This window comes from Hirundo rustica, chromosome 3 (genome assembly GCF_015227805.2).
Source record: "Hirundo rustica isolate bHirRus1 chromosome 3, bHirRus1.pri.v3, whole genome shotgun sequence".
Classification (NCBI taxonomy): domain Eukaryota; kingdom Metazoa; phylum Chordata; class Aves; order Passeriformes; family Hirundinidae; genus Hirundo; species Hirundo rustica.
This window is the reverse complement of record NC_053452.1, coordinates 54,994,717-55,019,137: the sequence shown is the minus strand read 5'-3', so window position 1 is coordinate 55,019,137 and position 24,421 is coordinate 54,994,717. Positions and strand designations below refer to the sequence as shown.

Sequence of the window (24,421 nt, the reverse complement as noted above, 5' to 3'; positions counted from 1 at the left end):
AAAATGGCTAATTTATGATCCTAGAAAATTTGCAAATGCAAAAAGAAGTACTTAGTCTGACCTCTACGTGAAATTTATGTGGGAAACCTGCTAAGGGATTATAGATCCCAGTAGTGGTTAAGGTTGCAAAAACTTGTAGTTAAATAGGCCAATGTTGTTCTAAGTGGAATAGTAAAGTATTAGTAGCTTTTTTCCTGCAATGCTTTTTGAAGCCATGAGAAGTTGCATCATATACCTCCAAACACTAGAATAGTATTGGTGTTGATTCAGAAATTAAAGAAACTAAATTAAATTTGGGTGCTTGAAGCATTTTAATTTTTATTTTCTTACCACTCCCTGCCTCATGTTGATCCCTTCCACAGAGGCTGCTGCTCTTCTAGCTAGGGTGACTGAACTGCACTTTGGTAGCCTCTGAACCATCAAATCATGCAGCTTGAAATGAGAGGCAAGCTGAAAGTTCCCAAGGTTGTTTTAATATGTAAGGCCATAAACTGTAGTAACAGAGGTGCCTCTGCTGCATGGTTCAGATGTACCTGCTGCAGGGGCAGTAACTGCACTGGCTGTCCTTTTAATCTGCCTAAATTTCCAAGTCAGTGCCTTTAAGTTCTGCATTTGAGAATCTATCTCGAAAATGGTAGGATTTTTTTTTTTATTTGGGGATCAGTTTTTACTGTTGGAACATTTTACATAATGTGTATACATACATGTATAGTGTATAAAAGCACACATATCTTATCTGCTTGGTTGTTTGTAAATTTTGAGTTGACAGCATACTATAAATTCCAAAGCTTAATGTATTCCCTGATGCATGTCTTTGTTCATGCCTGTGTGAACATTGGGATTACAACGCAGAAAGTAAGACAAAGGAGTATTACTCACTTGAATGCCATTTCAGGAAGTACGTGAGACACTGTAAAAGTTTTTTCTTTGTTTTTACCACAAGTCTTCCTGTAAGATCAGATTTTTTTTTTTTTTTTCAAGTAACTCCTTTGCTTGTCCAACCGTTGTGAAGTATGACCTCAGCTTCATAACCTTGGCTAAACACGGTAACTCACTCTGACCAGCAACATCTGAAGCCTAGCAGTAGATGCCTTTTCTTTCTCTTCCTCCTTCCATTCCTGGGAACATGTTTGCTGGGAACTTGTTGGTTTCTGGTGCTATTGTTGCAGCTTTCATGTTTTAAAAAAAGTTACCAGTCTTTGATGTGGCGCTGACTCCTGAGTGGTCCTGGTCAGCCGCTGTTTCTGTGTGAGCAGATGTTTGTGCAGTCACGGTCAATAGTGTTAAGATTAGGCCAGGTTTCACAGTGCTTTGTCTGATTGTTTACGCTGTGTCCCTAATTCCTGGGGATTCTAGGTGCCATCACAGTGCAAATGGGAAGTGCTTGTTAACGTACTGTTTGTCTCATAATACGGTGTTGGAATAATGGTAAATTCAGTCCTGTACTGTCAGGCCATTCACATGTTCTTAGTAAATGTTCTTTTGTTGTTGGTTGCTTGTTGGGGTTTTTTGAGGTTTTGAAACAGGTTTTTAAACGTTCCTGAAATGGGTTTTCTTTAATGTCTTGTACAACTTAAACCTCCAAAACCTTCCTTTCTTTGCTGGAGCCATACATCTCAGATTCACTATGAATCTTCCCTTGAAGACAGTGATATGTGGTGACTTTTACAGAATCTGTGCTATATTGTGCTGTATGTGAGAAGTACTTTTGAAGTCTGTTTCATATAGATAAGTTTCCATTATCAATTTACCTTTAAAACTACATCTACAGAGACACACACACACACAAGCAGAGGGGGCATCTGCATTTGTGTTTGGAAGGCGTTTACATTTTAACCTGCTGCATCAGTTTTCTTTAAGACCATGCAGAATATTCTGTACCGTTTCCCGCTCAATTCCAAACACAAGACTTCGTAAAGATGGTTGGTCCTGTTTGAATTGACAGTGTAATTCTGGAGATGAAGCATCTGAAGCATCATATGAGTGTTGAAATTAAGATAGAAAAGCTGATAATGCCAGGAAAGGGCCACTTTCAGCTCCCAGTCTTTAGGCTTTTGATCTCTTTCCTTCCATGCCTGCAACGGCAGATGACCCTTTTAACCATCTTAACCTTATTTTAAGACTTAGGACTGAATTTTGAGGCACATTTGAATAATTGCATTAGGATAGAGAAATATGCCAACCTGGATCATTTGTTTTACATTATAGTTAAGTGGCACGAATTTGTATCAATGTGTGGTGTTGGGTTTGATGGTTTTGTTCTGATTCTTTCCCTTCAAGTGGAGATTCACTTAGTGGTTTATCTTCCACCTTCCAATTGAAGTTATCGTTTTGGGAAGTAATATAAAGATAAGAATACATGAACATTTGTATTTATTTTTGCATGTAGTAATACATTATGCATCAGTAAGCTTTAGTAAGGTTTGCTGAATATACAGTAGTGGACTTAGTGTAGAGGACAAAAGCTTGTTTCATGCCGTAGAATAAGGTGTAGATTCACATGTATATTTACAGTATCGTAGCTGATGAAATTTCCCAATGCATTTTGCACAAAAGGTAATGAAAGATATCTAAAATATTACTATTTTGTTTCTTAAACTGCAAATTATTATTCAGTTCTGGCTTTTGAAAAGTATGGAAATAAAGGAAGTGATTTTTAAAGGAAGAGATTTTTAATCTCAATTGTTACAATCAAAATAAGATTAAATAGGTAGATAAAGTGGTGTATGGATTAAGTACATTTACCTTAGTGTACTAATTCATTATGGCGTGGGATAAAACTTAATGCAAACTGTTATCTTATAGGTTTAGGCTTGAAACTGAAAGCCTTAGCAGTTTTTCGTATGATACTCCATGGGAAAGTGAAGATGGAAGAAAAACTCCAAATTATTTCTTTCCTTTATTTTAACTTACAGTTCATGTCAAGATTTTAATAGTAAGGCTTAATGAAAGCTTCATAGAAACCTATTTTTTTCCATCTAGTTTGTTGTATCATTATTACCATGCCTACATGAAAGCGGGGAAAAAAAGTAAAAAATCAGTGCAATTTTCAGCACAGCTCTTCAGAATTTATTGAAACAAGGCTGTAAAATTTTAAAATCTCTGGGTTTTATTGCTCTTGTGGGGGGGGGGGCTTTTTTTTTTCAATAAGTAACATCTCATAGCTTCATTTGGATTCTCTCATAATCCATTTTCTCTCAGTCTTCTTTACTTTCAGGGGTTTTTTTGTTTGTACCTTTAAAGAAGATTTACAAAAACTGTATATTCACATCAGTGTTTTTAAATGACTGCTGATTTCTTCTTGCGTGGCTTTTTAGACATTTGCCCCGCTGGAAATCACAGTAACAGCATTTTTGTTCCTATTCTGAGGTATGACGAAATTGAGGGATTTTTTTGGCTCTGGAAGCTTTGGGCTGCTTCTGGCCAGAGCATCATTCCAGCGCTGAGACCACAGCTCAGTGTGAGAGGGGCCATTTGACCTACCTACAGACTTGTCTTTCTCCTCTGCAAAGAACCAGAGGTTACATATCAAATCCTACAAAATGATGAGAAATGCACCTATGCATGTACTTGCATATACTTACACTTTAGCTGGTTAGAACCAGTGATTTCTAGTGCTTGCTTTTTTGATGCTATATTTTCAGTAATATAGGTCAGACTGAAGTGTATCCTGTAAATTTTTTACCTTATTTTTGCTAGAAAAACAAACTTTCCCTCCTGAATTTTGATCACTTGACCTCCATTTCCATGGAGATGTGGTCAGAGGGCAGTAGTCAGCTAGCCATGCCGACTAAGGACTATCTTCACTTACAGCATGCAGTGAAATTCCAGAGTTTGGAAGTAATTAACGGACTTTTCCTCCACCACCCACATCCACTAAAGATGAAACTTGGAAACAAAATATGTGATCAGCTATGGTGCAAAAGGGTGGTTTTTTAAAAAAAAAGTTACTTAAAAGAAGATACAAACAACAACAACAACAACAACAAACCTCCTCCTTTAGTCCTTCTTTTTAAAATTATTTTTTCTCACAATCTTAAACATTCTGTATACCTGTCTATTCTAATATTAGGTATTAGAATTTTTCACATACTCTCAATTTCTGTGTGCTTATTTTGAATGACACGGGCTCAGGTTTGTCCAAAGCTGAATTTCGTATTCCACAGAACTCGAGATTCCTGATTAACCAAGTGCAGGTCAAGCAGCTTATGCTTCTCCCAGTTCAGCTTGGGGTTATTGGGCCAGGGTCACGTGCAGGATCCAGCTCAAGCTTGTGAGCAGTCCGTCCCTCCAGGCCTTACGGAGTGACGGAACCCCGCTGCACCTTGGACTGGGAGAGCGTGGCTCAGGGCCGGGGCGTGTTGCCGTGTGCTGCTGCTCACCCAGTCGGCTCACGGCTGACATGTCATCCTAGGCTGAAGTGTGCGCACGGGGGCTGTGCTGTGTTTGCTGCCTGACCACGCTGCCCCGCGCTGCCGTGTTTGGGGTTTAGTGTTAGGGGTGTCTCTGGCCACTTCGGGGCTCTCTTAGGTGGGAAGGTGCCTTTCTGGTAAGGGATCAAAACCTCGCAGTACTTTTGTGCTGAGAGGGAAGCAAAGTGTCCTTGTTTCTGCAAAACAGGGTTAGATTTCCTCCAGACTAGGCAATAACAAAAGTTATGCTTGTAATACCATTTTGATTATACACATCTCTCTATATGTGTTAACATTAAAAAAATATACTTCCAAGTTTGGGGTTATTTAGGGATCTGGCTTTTCTCCATCTCGTCTGTCTCCTTTCCAAGGGGTTTGCAAGGTAACCCAACTTCACTAAACCGAAGGGGAGTATATTACTTTTATTTTGGTTTTGCACATGGCTGTGATGCAGCGGGGAAGGAACATGGCGCTTCGGGGAAGAGCTGCGTTCCCTTTCCGAGCTTGGATCCGTGGCTTCCCAGGCAGCACACTGAACTATTGCTAGGCTACAAGGCCAGCTTTATAGATTGATTTCCAAGTGGACATTTTTGTCACGTTTGATTAGAGCACACTGATGAGACAGCAGTGTGTAAGCTGAGTTAATGTCTGTTATTTCTGCACTACCGTTACTTTTTATAGCCACTATCCACACAGTGGCAAAACTTAAGCGAGCTTTTGCCTTCCCGCTGAGGGTTTTCTCCCCAGAACGGATGATCTCACAAGTATCCCCACTCTTTTCACTAGGATGAAAGAGTGAAAACGACTTTTGTTGTTGCGGTGGCTGGAATAACGCCGTAAACCCGAAAGCGTGTCGGTGTAGCAAGCTCGGGTCGCGTGTCCTTCGGGCGGGCCGGGCCGGGCCGGGCGGCGTTCAGGCCGCCTCGGCAGCGTGCAGGGCATTTGTGTAATGGCTGGTGAGGTGGCAGGGAGCTCTCCCCGCTCCCTCTGGCTGCTGCGCGTCTGAAATTACAGCTTTGTCTTTGAAGCCGGGCGCTCTGTTAGCGTCGCCATGGCGACGGGCGGGTAATGGCCTCCGCCGAGCCCAGCCTGGTGTTCAGCGCCGAGCGCGGCCCGGCGAAGGCCCCGCTCGCCGGAGCGCTCGCTGAGCTGTCCCCTCTTAGAAAATGTTTAAAAACTGCGCTTTTACATGGCCGTGCCAGATTAATAGTCATGGTTTATTTCGTTTTAACTGCGGGGATAAAAGCATTATTCCATTAAATGGGTAGCTTTTTCCCTCCCTCCTTTGGTTTATGCATTATTAACACAAGCTTTCCTGTTTTGCTTGTAACATTTTATAGGCCCTTTCAAACATGTAGTCAGATTTGCTCTGCTGCTCTTTTATTTTTCAGGACTTAACCCTTGCTCTCCTTGATCTTGTCTTCAAAAACTTGGAGCCAAGCCTCCAGCAGATTTGGTTCCTTTCATTTAATGTCTTCAAAACCAGGAAAAAAGCTTTCTGTTATTATTGTTATTATTATTATTATAAATATTTATTTATTTATTTATTTATTTTTTCTTTATTTTCAACAACTCTGCTTTTCTGAAGCACTCTAAAAAGCAATGCAGATTGGTCTGTTCTTGTAATTTAATTGAAGCAGATGCTGAAGTCAGCACACACAAGCCTTGATAAGATTGTGGAGGGTTTGGGTTGAGGAAGTATTTTAGGGTTGCCTTTTAATTTGTGTGCCTGTCTTCTCTTCTACACGTAAGATTTTCACCCCGTACTCTTTACCTGTAACATTTTTGTTGGCACCCTTCAAGAGAGATGCACCTCATGGTTAAAGGACTGGGGAACAAAAAATCCAGAACAGTCCTGGGGACACAGTATTTACATCTATCACCTTTCTTGTTAATATGGAGCTGGTGAAATGCATCTAGACAAGTAGAAGTATTGCTATAAACACAAGCTGCAGGCTTTGTTTCACTTTTCCAGTGCTCTAAAATATAGCTTTCATTTTAGTCTCTAGTAGGAGGCATATATCCAAGTACAGTCAAATGCTGTGGATACAGGGATTCAGTCATCCCTGCTGACACAAATGGTCTCTCTGTTACAAACTTGGAGGGTAACATGCAAACCTGGAATTCATATTTTCTCCCATCTCCTAATGAGATTTATTTCACCTACAGCTGACTGCAGACTGTGCTCGGGTATCCAAGTGGGGAGGTTATGCGTGCAGGGCTCCTGCTCTCCCCACCACATACATCGTCAGCATCCATGTGACTCCCGTAGACACCTTTGGTGCATCTAAAACTCAAGGGACATATATTTGCTGCCTCGGGGAGTTCCAAGGTAGATGGCAGATGGACAGACATCCTGGCTCCCCAGCCACATAAGATCTGCATGAGGCTCATATCTACTCCTGGCCAGCAGCAGCTATGGGCTGTGTTGCAGGCCAGCCTGGAGTTGTTGCACTGTAGTGTTGATGAATGTGGCAGTAACATACATTTTTTTAAAAAAATTCTTTTATGCATTTTTAAAATTCTGTTTAAATATTAAAAAAAAATTAAATAAAAATAGGGCAATGATGGGTAAATCTGTTCTAAGTGTGGATATAGTGTTGTACAACTGTTTATATTAAACAGGCTGGACTAGAGACTTACTCTTCTCTCCAGGCTTTATGGGTATGAATTTCATCCTTTGAGTTGCATTCCCCTTAAATCTGCAAATTCTGGGAAAATGAGACAAAACAGTTTACATTCCATGAATAAGAAATTACTAATTGATTCTAAAACAGGCGTATCTTTATCTACACATGGCTTTTCAAAGTTGCTGCTTAATCTTTCTTCTTTTTTAATCACTAAATAAACATGTCTCAGCAGTCACTGGATGTGAAACCAAAACCTGGATGTGGACAAAAAGCAAATACACTACACTAATTTTCATTAGCATATCCTATCTCCTAGAACATTTATTTTTTCATCTCCTTGCAAATTGATTTTTCACGTGCTTGTGACTGATATTTGAACTGTGTGTTTGTAGTAACTGACTTATGTAAAAGCCAGGTCCTGGATCTCCCAACATGAATATATTATGGAGGTGACCTCGTGGGTTCGTAGTTAAGGTTGCACTGAGTTTTCACTTAAAACGAGGTTTAAATCCCTTAATTAAACATTAAAACTCACATGAATTCTCAAACATGGACTGTTTCAATAAAGAGGATAAACTTTAATTATTTAGGTACTCAATGTTCTTCTTAGTGCTGTATTTGCAGAATTCAGAACAACTTGAAATTATTCCTTCTGCAGGTTTTTCCAGAGTTCCTGGTACTTTCAGTTTCTCAATTCTTTTTTTAATCTTTTGTGTAGGCCTTTTGTTGCTGTAATTGTCATATCTCTGTTGACTTCATCAAACTGTGACAATTTTCATAAAATAATTTAACTAAAACCAGTTCAGTTAACTGTAGTAATGCATGATACAAAAGAACATATAGAAGATCAGAAGGCTCTGTAAGTTTTATTACTTTTTTGCCATGGGAGTCAAAAGAGTGTATTGGCTTCTTGTGGGTGGTGTCAGTCTTTGATTTAGAGTGAGAAGAAAAGACTAGAGAGCCGGTTTAAAAAAAAAACAACCACAAGGAAGAAAAATCCAAACTCAAACCACCAGTAGCATCTCTTCATATAGGTGACTTTTTCCAAGTCAGTCAATGAACAACAGCTACAGGAGTCCCAAATGAATGTAAATTTCACTCTAATTTTCCACTTCTTCTTATTCTTAGAGGACTCAGTTCAGACTTTTCTGAAGTGGGTTTCTTCACTGATTTCAGTGAGCTTAGCTTAGGCTGAGTAGTTCTTGATGTCCATTCTACCCAGCTGGCACCCTGTTGCTCTCTACCAGTATCTGATGTGAGCCCCTTGGACACAGTCTGCCAACCTGCTGTACACTGCAGCATATGCATCCAAAAAATATGGCTTTCCTTGCTAACATTTGTAGCCTTCTGCTGAGCTATAACAGTATCTTTCAGCACAGGTAGAAGCCTTGCTGAAAACAATATATTTGCAAACCATACATAAATGAAAAAAAAGCCCCTTATTTGGAAACCAGTGTTTCATAGGCTAGTAGTATCCTTATTCAGAGCTCTAAGCCTTCAGCTATTCCTTTGACTAGCTGAAAATAGAGGTAAACTGGAAGAAAAAAAACCAAATTCTCATGAGCTTATGGCCCATGGAATGTTTTTTGTTTAAGTTTTTTTTAGGTCAGGATTTCTGTTTTTCCATCGTTTTCATCTGATTGCCGCTGTGGTCTCGTATGCTTACTAGTTAAGGTCTCCTGTCCGTTAAAACACAACAGCTGGTACTTCTGAAATTATTTTTGAAAAAAATTCTTGTCCTTGTTACCAGCAGCAGCTAGAGCCTACAAGCATATTTACTGCTTACATGAGAAAGCATTGTTTCAGAGTATGCTAGTTCTTGAATTTTGCAAAGCAAAAGCACTATAGCCTGAAATTGCATACCAATTCCATAAAAATTCAAAAGTACTTGTTAATTTGAAGAGTTCCTTATTTCTTTAGACATTGGATGAAGAACAAAATTCACAGGAAGTTATTACTGTCACTGACGTAAGAGTAGGTTCTCAAGCTCTTCCAGAGTAGGGATTCATATGATGGAAGTGAAAGAGTTTGTTGCACTTGCACATTGCAACATTCATGTAGAAAAGCATGTGAACAGAAGCTGCTGGGCCTGAAGTGTTCTTTTGTTGGTGATGTTCTTGCATTTCACTGACTCTACTGTGTGCATACTTGAGCAGTCTGAAATAAAATGTAGTGGAGAGGAATACACAAGAGCAGCTAGTGGTGAAGTAATGTCAGAGTCTAATTTGTATGGGTTGGAATCTTTGGCAATAGGACCATATCAGTGGTATTTTTATATTTTTGGGGGATTACTACCCTGTGCAAATTCTCTTCATTCTTTTTGATGGGGAAAGGGAATGTTAAAACCCTAGATCCAAGCACAGTATATACACTGAGACAGCAAGGGGTTAAAGAGATGTAATTATGCATTCTTCAGTAAGTGTTCTGCAGTCAGCAGTACAGCTAGCTGTGCAGGAAGCAGGAGGAAAAAAAAGATGACAGAGGGAGAATATGGAGAGAAGGTCAGATCCAAGGATTCTCTTAGGGTGTTCTGGTGTTTGCTTTTCCTTTGTGACTTATTATACTCCTAGTAGAAACAGAAGAAAGCATTATAGCCTGTTGGTTCCTCCTACTGATAATGTAAACTTAATCCGTATGCTTTATGGTAGTGGTAGAGGTGAATATATGGATTTAGTTTTTGGAGGAGTTCTGAGTTGTCCCAGTGCTTGCCATGGTCCTTGTTCCCCAGCTCTTAGATATTGCCCAGTTTATTGCAGCCTGTAAAAACAGAGTGTTTCAACAAATGCAGTTTGTCAGAAGTGGTTCACCTGTTCTCTTTGAGAGGATTTGAATTTCCAGCAAATCCATTTACTAGTAGTAGTTTGGTTTGCACCTTTTCAGGTGGTTTAGATGGATGAATGGAAATTCTTGCGCAGTCAGGATTTCAGGCTGACCTGACTAGTAAAAGTCTCAGTAAAAGTTTCATCATTCCTGACTTCAGCTTTTGGGGAATCGAGGGGGAAAAGTACCCTGCCATACGTGGTCATCACGTACCTCTCAGGTGAAACAGGAATTTGTGGAGTGTTTTGGGACAGTTGCACTCATGAGGGCAGGATATCTGGGTTGTGTGCTACCCCCTTCCTTCCATCCTGTGGTCTGACTTGCTAAGTTGCTCAGTGTACCAGATCCTTCTTTTTTAATTAAACATATGTCATTTGCAATTGGATTTCAAAATAGCAGCAAAGCATTTCTGGGAGATGTTTGTGTGTTTGGCAATACTGTAGTCTGAAAGAGGTGTTTGGGGATTCCCCCCCCCCTTTTTTCTTTTACATGATACTGGGTTTTTTGTTGTTTTTTTTTCCTTGGGGTACTTTCCTGGTTTGATTAAAGGAAAAAAACTCAAGAAAAATAAATGAATGGGATTTATCCCTTTGTCCTTGAAAACAAAGCAAAACACAACACAAACACCTCCAACCTGCACAATAGCTCTTCTTTTGGAATAAAGATCCTTAGGCTTGCCATTGACCTTACGGGGACAGGCTCTTCTGTTTTCCCCAGAGAAAGAAGTGTGAGTCGGTCTGTTTACATTCTGGTGTGGCGTGCCTTGCAATAAGAACATTTATGTTAAGTTAGTTAATTGCAAAAGTTGACTGAAAATGCAGCATTAAGGAATGGTCTACCTCTAGGGGCAACTGAAATCTTTCCTCCCACCCTTGTAAAGCATCATTTTAAAGCTATTGAGTTGCTTCTGCTAGAAAAATAAAAGTTCACTCCCATCATGCCTCTTCTCTCCTGTTCTTAAGTTTTATTTTTCTCTGTGTCTTTATAATTTTAACACTACAAAGCTCTAAAAGGATTGCTTCAAGGAGGAGGGGTAGTCTGATTAAGTCTATTTCCTAAAGCTTTTTGCCTTTCAAGGTTTCTCTTACGGTAGGCTGAGCTGCGTGGACGACTTGGATTGAGACGACGGGGGAGTAGTGTGCAATACTTTCTGCTTCCGATAGCTCTTTGTTGATCTAAGAGAGAGCACTTAGAGAGTGGTAGGTCATTTATGTGATTATGAAGAGCACTTGGTTCTCTCTTATTCAAGATGGAAAAATAATAGTTTTTGAATAAGAGGTCGCTGTCAAAATGACATTGAATGTGACTTTTCTTCCCTCTTCATTCCCTCCCCCACTAGAAGAAAAGCGGCTCTAGACCTACTCAGGATAGGGCTGGATTTTTCCAACTCCATGTGACTTTTTCTTTTCTTCTGTTCTTCGTTCAATTTATTTCTCACCATTTCCTGTCTGTGTAATGTTTATACTTCTTGATGATATTTATGGTAACTAGAAATTTAAAAATAAGTGTAATGCATGTAAGACTATGTGGTTTTTACAAGTCTTGTTTTTCCACTTTTGAGAACTAAGCTACAAATGTGTGATGTGGTATCTGCCTTGGTGACAGATGTCCATTCCTGAATGATGCTGTGTTCCCTTTATGCTTTATTTATGGAGTGATTTGCTTCTAAAATAATCTCTTAATCTTTCTCAAACTACATTTCTGCATGTGCTCTTTTTACATATGCCATCATTTAGGGTAATGGACTAAAAACTGAAATTACTCCTAAAAGCTTTGTTTCTAAAGCTAATAATAATGATATAATACTGTCATTTTTGGTTTGATATGTCCTTTCAGAACTAGGTTAAGTGTCTTCTTCCTTTTTGCTCTAGTGGTATTTTGGTGTGTTTGTTTCCTGTAGCACTGCCATAATGAAATTGTTTTTTAATTTCATTCACTTATCAAATGAAAACACAACACTAATATGTCCTTTTTTATGTTAGGTTTGCTTTTATACCTCAGAAGAGGAGCCGTATCCCAAATTAGAATGTGATTGCTCAGAGTACAGAACATAATAATATATTTTATGAAAATAATTAATAGTTATTACTCTAGGGTTAATTTACTTAAACCAGTGTTGAACATCAGTAAACACTCTAGTTCATCACAAATTTCCTTTTGGTAAATTATATGAAGCATGGTTTCAGCTTGGGGAAGGGCTGATCAGTGGAATATATATAATTCCTTACAGTAGAGAAGACTTTTTGAGGTTCTCTTATTTGCAGTCTAAAATTAGCTTTGTATAAAGTATGTTAATGTTTTCAGGTGTTTGCCTATTTAGGCATTAAAAATAACTCATCTGGAATTCCAAAATTCTGCTTTTTGGAAAGGCAGAACTGGTTTGGAGCCAGTTGGAGAAAGACATCACTGAAATATTTTGTTTATATTCTTGCTGAAGTGTTGGGGGAGGGAAAGTATTTTTTATTTATTTTATTTATTTTATTTTGTTTTATTTCAATTTTTTACTCTTAAATGTGAGTGTTAATTTGATTTGAATTACACTAAGTTACTTCAAAGTTAAGTAGGAGGTGTTGAGAACTTATATTATTTATTACTCAACCATTCAAAAAAATACAGAAAATTGTGTGCAGGACTGAAATAGCATAGTGATGCCATTGATCTTAAAGTTTAACTTGGCTTCTCATAAAAAGTAATCCTGCTAACTTTAATCCTAGATTTAGAAATTTTTGGACAGTAGTATTTCATTATTTTTAATTCTATATATGAAAGCACTGGATCCGTTGGGCGTACAGATGATGAGTATTGAGAAGTCAGCACTGAACAAAAGCTGTAGTTCGGGCTTTAAGCTGTACTCTTTCTGAGGGCACTTGCTGTGCTGAATCCCCTGAAGTCCACAGTTTTTCTGGAGCCCTCTTCAGTTCCTCTTAAGGACCTTATTTTACAGAAACTTGGCCTTGCTCCTTCAGTGGCTGCTCAAGCTGTCCCGTGCTGCAGTGGGGCCAGATGAGCATTTCGGTTCATATCAGGCAAAGGCTTTTGAAGCGACTCTGGGTTGAGCCCCGTTACCATTTGATTCACGTTACCCAGCAGGCAAGGAGCGAGCTGGATTCCTTTTGGATGAAACAAAACTGGAAAATGTGCCCCAGGAGCCTGCCTAATGCGCTCCAGCTGCTCGTGGGTACTCGGTCCATGGGCCAGCCTGACAGAGAGCCCTCCAGCAGGGGCACAGCCTGGTGTCAGGTGCTCAGCGCCGAGCACTCCTGCCTGCGCCGGGTCCTGCGGAGCCGCGCCGCTGGCGCTGCCTTCCCTTCGGTGCAAGGTGCTGCTGGGCCGCATCTGGATGTTTTACTTCAGGTCTGGATCCAAAGCCCTTTGAAGTCTTTGAATAACTTCCATTGACTTTAATGGGCTTTGTGGCAGGCCCTAATGATTTGGTTGTGATCTGAAAAGGGATATTCAGAGATTTTTCTATAATGAGAAAATGTTACCTTTTAAAGACCTGACTTCAGATAGTCTGATCAGTTCTCAAGTGGAAGTGAGCTTCTTGCTATCTCCTGGAATCCTTTTGTCCCTGTCAGAAAAACCATCAGAAAATTATTACTTGTTGCTCAAGTAAGGTCCAAGGTCGAAATTAGCAGAGGAAGTTTTGGGTCATGGATTGAACTGCACTGACAAGGAGTGGAGAGATATGCACAGTGCAGATGTCTGCTCCTCTCAAAATGGTGCAGTAAGGTGCTCGTTTTTACCAACTGCCACTTCCTTCACAGTTTTGAAGGAGAAATTCAGAAGAGAGGAAGGAAAAACTCAATGTTCATTTGTATTAATAGTGTTCTGAGTGATGCCATAGGTCTAAAAACAATGCCGGTGAAAAAATCTCAAGTTTGTTTCTAAAAGCAAGGACAGAATAGAAGGCATTTCACTCTCCTACTAACTGAATTAACAAAACTACCAGTTCTTTACATTTCCCTGTATCTCACATGTTTCCTTGAAATTTTCTTTCTCATCCAGAATTTTCACAAACTATTTTTTCTTCGCATGTAATTACATTTTTTTAATAATGTAAAGTATTGTTTGATCAGTATTCAGAAAAGCTTTAATTTTCCTACTTCCTCTGAATTCTTTCTTGTGAGGCAGGAAATCAACTTACTGCTTTAACAAATTAACATGGACAGGTTGGATCTGTTGAACTTCTGTTTATTTACTGTATTGTTTTGTTTACTTAGTCTTCTTCATCTTTGTTAAATTGCAAAAATCTGTACTTTTTTTTCTTCCTAAAACAGGTGTATGGTGCAATAATGATGTTTAAGCAATCTGGGAACAAAATGTAGCTCCATTTCATCATTGGATGCTAGGATCTAGTAGAATGTGCGTTTATAATTATATGTAATTGCATGTGTCTTCCTGTAATGGTTTGTCTTAATATTTTTATTTGTAAATGTGCATGGAAGAGTTCCTCTGAATTTGCACTGGGACTGATTTATCACAGTTATCCTTGTTTTACATCTGTGCAATTACTTTGAAATCATTGATCTTACCCTGATAGAAAATAGCAGTAGTGGTGAATTAGAGTCGCACTCTCGATGGTTCTTTTTATTCCAGCTGAAATACTCTACTGATCCAGGTGAGGATGAAATGTTGTACTAAGCTGTGAGACGTTCCACTGATTGGGTTCATGCTGCTTATCTGTCAGCATTTCCGTTCCTAGGAGCTCTGTTTAGTGCAGTTATTTCTGTGTGCCTTGGAAATGCAAAGGAGTGGGGAGAGAAGTTTAAATCAAAAGCCCTTGGTTTTCTAGTATTCACTTGCCGGCTGTAGCTGAACAAAGTGGTCCTGAGGGTCTTGCACTGTATTTTTGGTGAAGGCATTATTCTTTCCTTCATCTTTGAGGGCATTGGCTTTAATAAAAGAAAAAAAAGAAGAGGACATCTTTAGACTCTTTTCATTTTTCCCATCTGCTTTGAAGCAATAGATTAGTGTGTTAAAAGGAAAGGATAGGCTGGTGTTACCAGGCTGGTAGTTTGTGTTATCAGGATGTGGAGGGTGCTGGTGGCATTCAGAATAAATAAAATGCATAGACAGGACACACCTGCGCTTATGTATCCATCGGCCATTCACAATCCCCGTGTTCCTCTCATCTCTGATCCAGACCTTGGAAAGGATGGAAGCAGATCAGCTGATAGTCCTCAAATAAGCCAGCCCCGTGTACCATCCTTTTGTTTCATTTTCAAAACCTCCTCTATCGGAGGGAAGCAGTTGGAGCCTGCATGCTGTCATGCAGATCTGGAGGGTGTTTTCTGATGCTGGGGCCTGGTGTTGCCATGGTCTCAGCTGCCTGGCTTATTCACTCATCCCGGGACCTCTGGCTTCCATGGCTGGAAGTTGTCAGGGTGCTGCCAGCCTGACACTGGGAGTCTGTGTGGCTGGAAGGATGCTGTGTCACCACCCAACTGTCTTGTTTGCCCCTTCCTTTCCAGATTAGGAAAGCAGGTGTTAAGTCTCATTTCGAGAATTTATTGTTATCTGTTGCTGCCGCTTTAGAGACCACTCTGCTTGCCCGCCTAATAGCCAAATGCAAGCTAATAGTCTGTACAGGCCATTGAAGCCTAAAATCCTGCTAATTCCTTCCTCTAATGAATAATCCCTGATCTCTGTGTGTGCCTTGACTGTGGAAGGGCTAATTATGAAACTCATTGTAAGGAAAATTTCGGACTCATGATTTCTGTGCCTGGGATTTGTAAATAAATAATGCGCCTGCATGTATACCATGTATAAAGTATAGCTTTCATATGTAAAGTTAAATATCCCTGAAGAAATATAGTTAAAATAAATGGGATTGTAAAACATTTCTTTTGCTCAGTGGATTAATCCCTCATAGTTTAGGGAATAGGTTGCATATTCTATATGAAATGTTGTTCATTTTAACCCTTAGGAGGGCATCATAGGTTGTGCTGGTGAGGAAATTTGTTAATAGCTTTGAAGAAAGAAGCTTCTTCCTGCTGCAGAGCAGGAGGTGGGATTCGGCACTGGGTCCTGGGGGCCCCTGTGCTGAGGCCTGGAAAGCCTCCTTCTTCCCCCCGCAGGTAATTCAGAGAAAGTGTTACCTACTGTTCCTTGTCTGGAAGTGTATGGGAATGGCAAATCTGGTGCTCTTGGTTTGAAGCATGCTTGTAAGAAACAAGCATGTGATCTTTCTATTTCAAATTAAAAAATATATATATATAAGCAACTGAAGCGGTGGGGTAGAGATGTTGCATATATTATAATGAGCACCAGAGGACACAGGATGTGTTCATTCCCAAGCTGCATGATTATTTCGTGTTGTGAAGGGTTAGCTTTTCAATTGCAAAGCTTAATCACTTTTCAAATGAATATTTCATAACAGTTATTTTTTCATCAAATATACAATGGCATGCTTATTTTGTGCCTCATGTGGTAGACATTAGTTTTCAGCAGCTTTAAATTCCTTTTATTTCTCCTCATCTCCTATTCTTGTTTTCAGCCATGGAAGGGCAAGAAAATACTTGGAAATGTTTCCTGATGAGTCGCTAATCTTGTGGCTGAGAGCTAGGAAGAACTCAGAAGTTGTGTTAAAATTGGTCCCAAATTCTTAAAACATTCTAATTTATTTCGTGCTGAGTGCAGCTTTTGTGACTGATTTAAAATATTTTAAACTTAATTTAAAATGAAAACACGACTGTTACAGACCTCTGCCACTACAAGGAAACTCAGTTTAGTGATATAGCACAGCTGTAGTGCTCTCTTACTACTTTTTGTTACTGAATGACAAAAGTTATCATTAAAAAGCTCAAGTGGTTGATTACACTTTAGTACAGCTTCTTTTTTGCTGGAAGTGTTGAGCGGGGGGGGGGGGGGGCATGCTAGGTTGGCTCATGACTGCTTTCTGGATCTCTTGGAGCACTTTGGCAGGTGGATGAAAATTAAACAAACTTGGAGGTTTTGAGTAATAATAACCGGCCAAACTGGCTTGAAAATACGAGATGTGCAAAGCTGACCTTAAGGCACCCTAATCACTTTTTTTTCTGTTCTTTTATTCAAGAATTCCATTAATACTCACCTGTCCAGTCTGCTCAATTTTTTTTTTTTTTCTTTGAAGTTTGCAATAAAAGACATAAAATATCAAGTGTTTTTTTGACTAGACAGACTGCTTATTTTACTTGTCTAGCTATTTTGTTCTCACACTTTACACAGGGTATAGTATTTGCCTTTTTTCTTCAAAACAATAATCTCTAAAACTCATTTAGTCATATATATAAGGCAGAAGATAGTCTGGAATTGAGATCAGTACAGTGTATTTTGCCTGCACCCATACGTATTGAACCACTGCTTTGGATGTAAAAGGTGCACACAATACATGCTCTTCCTAGAAGGAGTATTTTACAGGATTTCCCAGCCATATACACCTCTGTATTGGACAGTAATGTTCAAAATTGAAGGACACTGGAATCTTTCACACAGAAAGATGTGATAAGGGCTTAGAACTTCCTAACTCTTTCAACTCTTATTAGGTGGTTGGTGGTCATGAGCTGCAAAGTCCATAGTACACCCTTAGTGTACGCTGTCACATGGAGAATTCAAGTGTCTGAAGAATTTCATGTTTTTTAGTGCATAAAACAATCTGCAGAAATAGTTGCTTTGCTGTTTGGAATTATACGGTGTTGGGTTGCTGCTGTAGTACTCTGATGATACAAACAAAACAGAGTCAATCTATATGACCTGAGAGGGAGCGTGCTGACCTCACGAACATCAGCAAATTTCTTCTCACAACAGTCCTGGAAGGTAGAAAGTTGTATTATTACTATCCCTGCTGAGTATCTATGGCACAGAAAGATGAATTGATTTGCCCAAGGTCATGGAGGAAGTGAGAAAGAGGTGGAATTGTATCCAGATATTCTGCCTCATGGTCAAATGCCCTAATCACATAAGGACCATAACCCCTTAATATTTGGGATTTTGTTTGCTTGAGTAGGTGGTCTTCATGCTGTGTCTTAAAAGCTTTATTTTGCTTTTTGTCAATCCTCATCCCATATCCCTTTTGTCCTGAATGGAAACTTAGTGAAAAGGATTTTTAGGGACTTCAGGTTTAAGTGCCGTCTGTTCTTTCATATACATATATATTAATTCTAACATTATAGTTACTTGCACTTTTTAGGTTCATGTAAATCCGACTATTGAAATTGCAACATAAGCAAAATACACTGCGTTACTTTATTTAATTAATATAGTTTCTCCCCAATGTTTCTGTGGTAGAGAATTCATCACAATAAAGGATTAAACTGCCAAAAGAATATTAGCTGTTAGTGGTGTGTTGATTCATTATATGCCTTCCTATGTTTGGAGCCATTGTGCTCCACAGTGAGCAGGAGATGGGGCTGTCCAAGGGGAGCACCGCAGTGACCATTAGTGGTTGATTAAAAGGGAAGTGTGTGCAGCGAGGAGCTGCTCATAAATTATGTCCTTCCAGCTGGAGTTTATCTGTGTAGAAGGAGCTGCCAGCATCCTTGTTTGTTCATTTGGCATCTGAAAACACACGTGTAGTCAAAACGTATTAGGGAGTGGTCTGTAATAAGTGTCTGCACACAATTTGCCTTGTACATCCTACAGGTACATGGACTGCTTGTGGGGGGCTTCATCTGGTGGTGAGCCCTGTGAGAGGAGAGGATGCAGAGCAGCTGCTGGGACCAGCCCAGGCACTGGCCTGCCCCTGAGGTCTGACTGCTCGTAGGGGTGACCGTATGGAAGCTTCCCTCCTTCCTGTCCAGACCGTGAATGATTTGGCTGCAGGGAAATCTGCATTCAGTCTTCGCAGCTCGTGGTCGAAGTGGGTTTTCAATCACTAGCCCAAGGCACACACTTAATATATAGAGTGCCTTGATGTGGTGTCCTGCTTTGCCACTGACACGTTTGAACCTCAAAGACATCTCCTAGCTCTATAGATGACAGAGAACAATAATGTAGAATGATTTTTTTTCCTTCATTCAGTATTTATATTCGGTTTCTCTTTACACTAAAAAGAAAGTACTGAAAAGTTACATGAAGTGAATTCAAGTCAAAGGTGTTTAACGTATGTGAAGGAAATGAAGCTTAGATTTCAAGCAGTGATCAATGAAGTATAGTATTGTATGATCATTACCGAGCAATAAAGCAGGAAAGGAATTATCACAAGGATGTATATGCCATTCATCATACCCTTTTAATACCCCTTTTTCTTGCTTGCTTTCTTTTCATTGTCTCCTATGTTTTATGTTCTTTGATCCTCTATATGGGAATAAAGTTCCCTCCTTCTGTCTGACTTTTTCACCTACTGTTATACAATGCCAGCTTAGAAGAGTACTTCAGGGAAAGAAAGTCTATATACTCTGTGCTTTAAAACTCTGAATGGAATAAAAATACCTTATGCTTCAGGTTTTGTAAATTTTGTGAGAAATCTTGCTATGTTGCATATATTCTGAGCACTATCAGAAAGTCAGTAGCTTTGCTGAAAAACAAACATTGAAAACGGGAATAAAACGTCAGCTCCAGATTTGATGCAACTGAAAATTCTGTAATACCAAAACATAACCTGTACGTTACTTGCTGCAGAAGAACAGTGGTGGGGGAGGCATCAGGGTTTCTTCAAATCTGGGGATTTTTTGTGCCCTAATCAGTGACCAAGGCTGCCAAATGTTTATCCCTGTATATTATAGGAAAGTAATTAACTAGCCATGGGTTGTTCTGCATGTAAAGAGGCTTGAGAGTTTGAGATGCCGTAAATGTCTTCTCATGGCTTCTCAGGACAACCTTCCCCGAATTCTGGCACACTTTGCTCAGATGTGATGTTGGCATTATCCTGTGAATCTGGATGGACATCAGTCCCTGAAGTGATGCATCACAGCAGACCTTCTACCGAGGCAGTGAGGTTAAGAATAATGAATTCAGAGCCTGAAGCATAATGTTAAGCAATGCAAACTGCGACGTAAATTATTAAAGTTTTTGTTTGACGATGAGCAAGTGCACAGGCCCGTTCTCAGAAGGAAGGGTGACTCAGCTGTATCCTTGATGTATCAGGCTTCTGTGACATCCTAAGATTTGATGACAGGTCCATTAAGGAGAACAAAATAGTAATTTATAATTTCTGGAATAAATTAGCATGTACTATTATACCCTAGAAGCTTTTTCTTTGTGGGTTCGTTTTTTCCTTCTTCTTCTTTTTTTTAGGTCCTTTTTTTTTTTTTTTTTTTTTTTTTTTTTTTTTTTTTTTTTTTTCTGGTGGTGGTAGTGGTAAATAGCATTTAAAAGATATTTACAGCTTCATTCAAAAGAGCAGAACTTTGAGGAATCTGCCTTGAAATGTTCTTAATTAAGATGCAAAGAAATTTATCTCAGTGCACTGTGTAGATATTAATCAGCGTAGGTGGAAAATGGGAACATACATGATTAGTGATAGTATTTTACCTTCAAACCTTGAAAATGGCTTAAAATGAAACACTCTTAAATCCCTTGTCACCCCAAACAATATAACACACCATTTTGACTCTCTAATTACCAAGCCTAATTTGTTAATTTCAAAGGGGAGCACAGCAGCCTATGAAGGCTCGCAGGACTCTTTTGAAAAGAGCAATGCAGTATAATTAAAATGATCAAGTGGATCTAATTCCGGTTGGGGGGGGGGGGATGTCTTCCCTCGTAAGGTTACTTCAAATTGAATTGGAGTTGGCATATATAGCCTTTAATGAGGTAACATCCCCAGATAAAACATCTGACTTGCTGTTTATTTTAGCCTACATTTATTTGCAGGCTTTTATAGTAAGAGAGCTATGTCTAATGGTCCTATGAACCTGAGTGCTGCTTCTAGCGTAGCAACTGGCCTGCTGCATGGCTGTGGGAGAGCATTGCTGAAATTAGTTTATGTATGTTTCTGATGCATCCATCACTGTGACAATTATGCTTAAGAAAAAGCAAAATGCAGAAGTGATGCTCCTTTACCTCTTTCCATGGGTAGTGGTGGTGAAAGCATTAAAGAGGCCATTTCCTTCCACTGTCTGCCTCCATGGGGTAGCTGTGTCACAGCCAGAGTCCAGAGCTGAGCTTCAGCTGGCTTTTGGACAGAACATTCCTGGTAAATACTTTCCAGCCATATTTTTCTGGGCTTATGAAAATGTGATTTCCCAGTGGATACCCATCTGCCAAAGTGTTCCTGTTCATTCAGGGGCTGATAGTGTCTGTCTTGTGGGGCTGGGTTTTTAGGATGGGTTGGTTATTTGTTGGTTGTTTGCAGTGGGGCTGTTCATTGGTTTGTTTAGTGTCCCCTCCACCCCTGAACCCAGGTAGTGAGCATCCGTGTGCATTGTTCTGGGCTTTAAACTCCTGTATGAATATGGTTCCGTCTGTTCCATGTTAAAAAGATAAATACCTAATCTGGGTAACTTCCTGATCAAAACACTTTAGACTGACTACAGTAGGAGGCTTCTTGTTTTATTTTGACTCTTCTGGGTGTTTTATCTTATATTGCCCTGTAATAATAAAGCCATATGAATCCTCAGCTTATTATTCATATTACTCTGTGTGCCACAAAGGAGGAATTATGGAGCCTTGCATTTTAAAATAAAAGGTTCTGTGAAGAAGATGAAGCTTCTTTAGCAAACGCCTTGATAGCGAATCCCACAGCTGGAGGACAGCAGGAAGAGGGGGAGAAGGAGTAGCTACCCAGGGATGAAGTTTGAGGGGATAATGCTGCTCCCCTTTTGTTTGTGGGCAGATCTTTACACTTTCACCCCCACTTATTTGTTTTGACGTGTGTATTGGTGGAGTGGGTAGGCTGCATTTAATAGATACCTGAGCTCAGAGGAGACAGAAGCGGGTGCCTGACAGACACTTCCCTGCTGGTGGTGGTGGTTTTGTACGGAAAGGCAGTGCTAATTCTGTGACCAGTTGGTATCACCTGGGAGAGCAGAGGTTAATGTTTTAAAGGAGGAGGAAAAGCTGTTTGTATGCAAGTGACATTGAAAGGAGATATGAATATTTTAATACCCATGGTCAAGGCCAGTGGGTTGTACTACACGCACATGTTCAATTTTGGCTGGACCCCTTCTGAGCACCATTTGTCTGGACTGTGGAAATATAGCAGAGGTCTACATCAACAAATACATTATAATCTTCCACTCATCCTTTTCTCATGTACATTGTAAAACTTTTATTAAAGAAATCACTAGAAAGAATTAGGAAATGATACATGACTTCTTATCGTTATCATCTTAGCAAGCCAGTGTTGCCTGTGATGTCTGATGTAACTGTAAGCTAATACTGTATTTTCTACGCAGATTGAAAAATGCACGTCAGCAGAATTACCAGCATCTCTAAAGAAGGTTTTTTCCTAATATTTTTTCATTTCTGTTGATCTTGAACAGTGTTAGCAGCATTTGCAACAGAAAACAAATCAAGAGCAAACATGAAAAAGGGCTCTCGTGCTTATGTGATGGCTTTTTTCTTGGCTTGCTTTTATTGTATCATGCTCAAGAAAGACACAGTTAAGGAAAGAGTGATTCTGTCTACAGCCTTCTGAACTAATTAGTTTCCCACTAGTCAGAAGAAAGCTGGAATAGGTAGCTGCAGTAAAATAAAAGTGTATGTGTGTGTGTATGTAGAATATTAGTAAACATTTCTAATATGCCAGTCCTGCATTCGCTAGCCATTTATTAGAAGCCTCTGATGTCCAGTATTCTCCAAATTACTAATGTAAAATATTTGAAAAGGAAAGAAACACAGTAGAACAGAGATGGAAAATACAAATAATGAAACAAAAGTATAAACCAGATCTGTATAATTCAGTAGATAGAATATTCAGTGGATATATAATTCGTCTGTAGATCAATAATTTAACACAATGTAATTATTTTGTGCATTCTGTATTTTTTAATTTCTTGCATGTGATATAGGTAATAACAAGAGCAATGTTCTCAACTCTGCTTCATAATGTTGTAAAGCCTGTACTTGTTGATAGGGAAAATGCCGTGTAAAGCAAGTGGATTACACTAACATTTGAAATCCTTTTGTTTCTTTAACATGTCTAGCAGCTACTGAGCCAAGTATGTAGAAGCCTTTACCCTCCTAGGTCAGATTCCAGCAAAGCCGTCTCGCTTTTATAGAATAATGCCATACGGCAAACTGACTCAGCTTTAAGCACCGCATATGGTCCCGAGGGGAGAAATTACCCATCGAAATGACGGGTGGATGGCAGGCAGGCAAGTTAGAATGTAGCTGCAGTGTGCTCATATTCTGTTTCACTAGGGCTGCAAACATTCAAAATAGCTGCTTGGTGTATTTGAATTTGATCCTCATAACAGTAAGGAGCATGAGGGGATTGGAAATAAAATAAGAACAATAGCTATTTCTCTTTACGCTGCTTCTGTAAAGTACTTCTGATACATTGCAGGGAATTAATGTCTTTTGGCATGGTTTATTTCATTTTCCAGAGTGGATCTGGTAAGTGAATGGGAATCAAATACAATTATAATAGCCCATTTCTCCTCCCTAAATAAAGTTTGGTATGCTCATATTAACTCATATGTCAGTAGTTGCTTAGTTCACATGAGTAAAAGTCAGTTTATAATAGCTGAGAATTTGACTAATTTTCTCATACTGAAGCTTTTCTTGGGAACCTACAGCAGTAAAGAATCCTAGTTGTGTTTCAGTCAACATTAAATGAGTAGAATAGCAGAAAGTGAATTAGACATTCTGTGCTCTGAAAGAAACAAGAAGTAAATATCAAGCCCTAAATGAAGTGTTACAAAACAGAGAAAACATTTTGGGGACAAACCCAGCCATTTTGTTAATTTGACAAGTCTATAACATATACTGTAATTACCATGAAATTTGAGTAAACTCAGCCAGGTTGTTTGATAAAATTCATTGGCTGAAGTGCATTAGTGGTAGCTGTCCCACAGCCTTGCGGAACTCAAACACTGTCACTCATCCCACATGCTTGGTTTGCATTTTTTTTTTAAATAACTTCTGCTATTCTGTTTTACTTTCTTACTGTACTGTAAATTTGGGTGAGTTGGCAAGGTGATTACTGGTCATTGTCTAAAGAGAATTATGCTTCAGTGAGTGGCAGAATCAGTGTAGTCATTGAAGGACTGCAGTTGGAGTTGGGGCTGAGACTTCACGTGAAGAAGGCGATGAATTTCTTTCAGGAGGGCTGCTCATCTGAGAGGTTCAGGACTGCGATATGCCCTCCACCAGCTGATTTCAGTGGCTTTTCTATTCCTGTCTGGTTGCCTGCTCTGCATAGTGAGGAAGCCTCCTCCTGTGGGCTGGGGTCTGAGAGCCGCTGCCCCTCCAGCACCCCTGCTGAGGTACACCTCAGCCTGATACTGGCAGTGAACCTTTATGAGGCCGTGGGATAAGACTGTGACATGTTTATTCCTGTCACAGGTATGACCAGGTCTTTCAAATGATCTTTGCTTTGAGAAGCAGTTTATTGAAGAATTGATATGCTGCTTTGTTTTGCTTGTGTACATTTTAATTTCCAGGGCATTCAATCTTGATTTTTATAACCACGCA

General features: G+C 39.5%; 1 protein-coding gene across 6 annotated transcripts in view; it reads left to right on the top strand.

Annotated features, from left to right (window-relative positions):
- ARID1B (AT-rich interaction domain 1B) overlaps positions 1-24,421 on the top strand; it is a 325,014-nt gene that overhangs the window by 105,814 nt on the left and 194,779 nt on the right. The gene's annotated exons all lie outside the window — the stretch shown is intronic.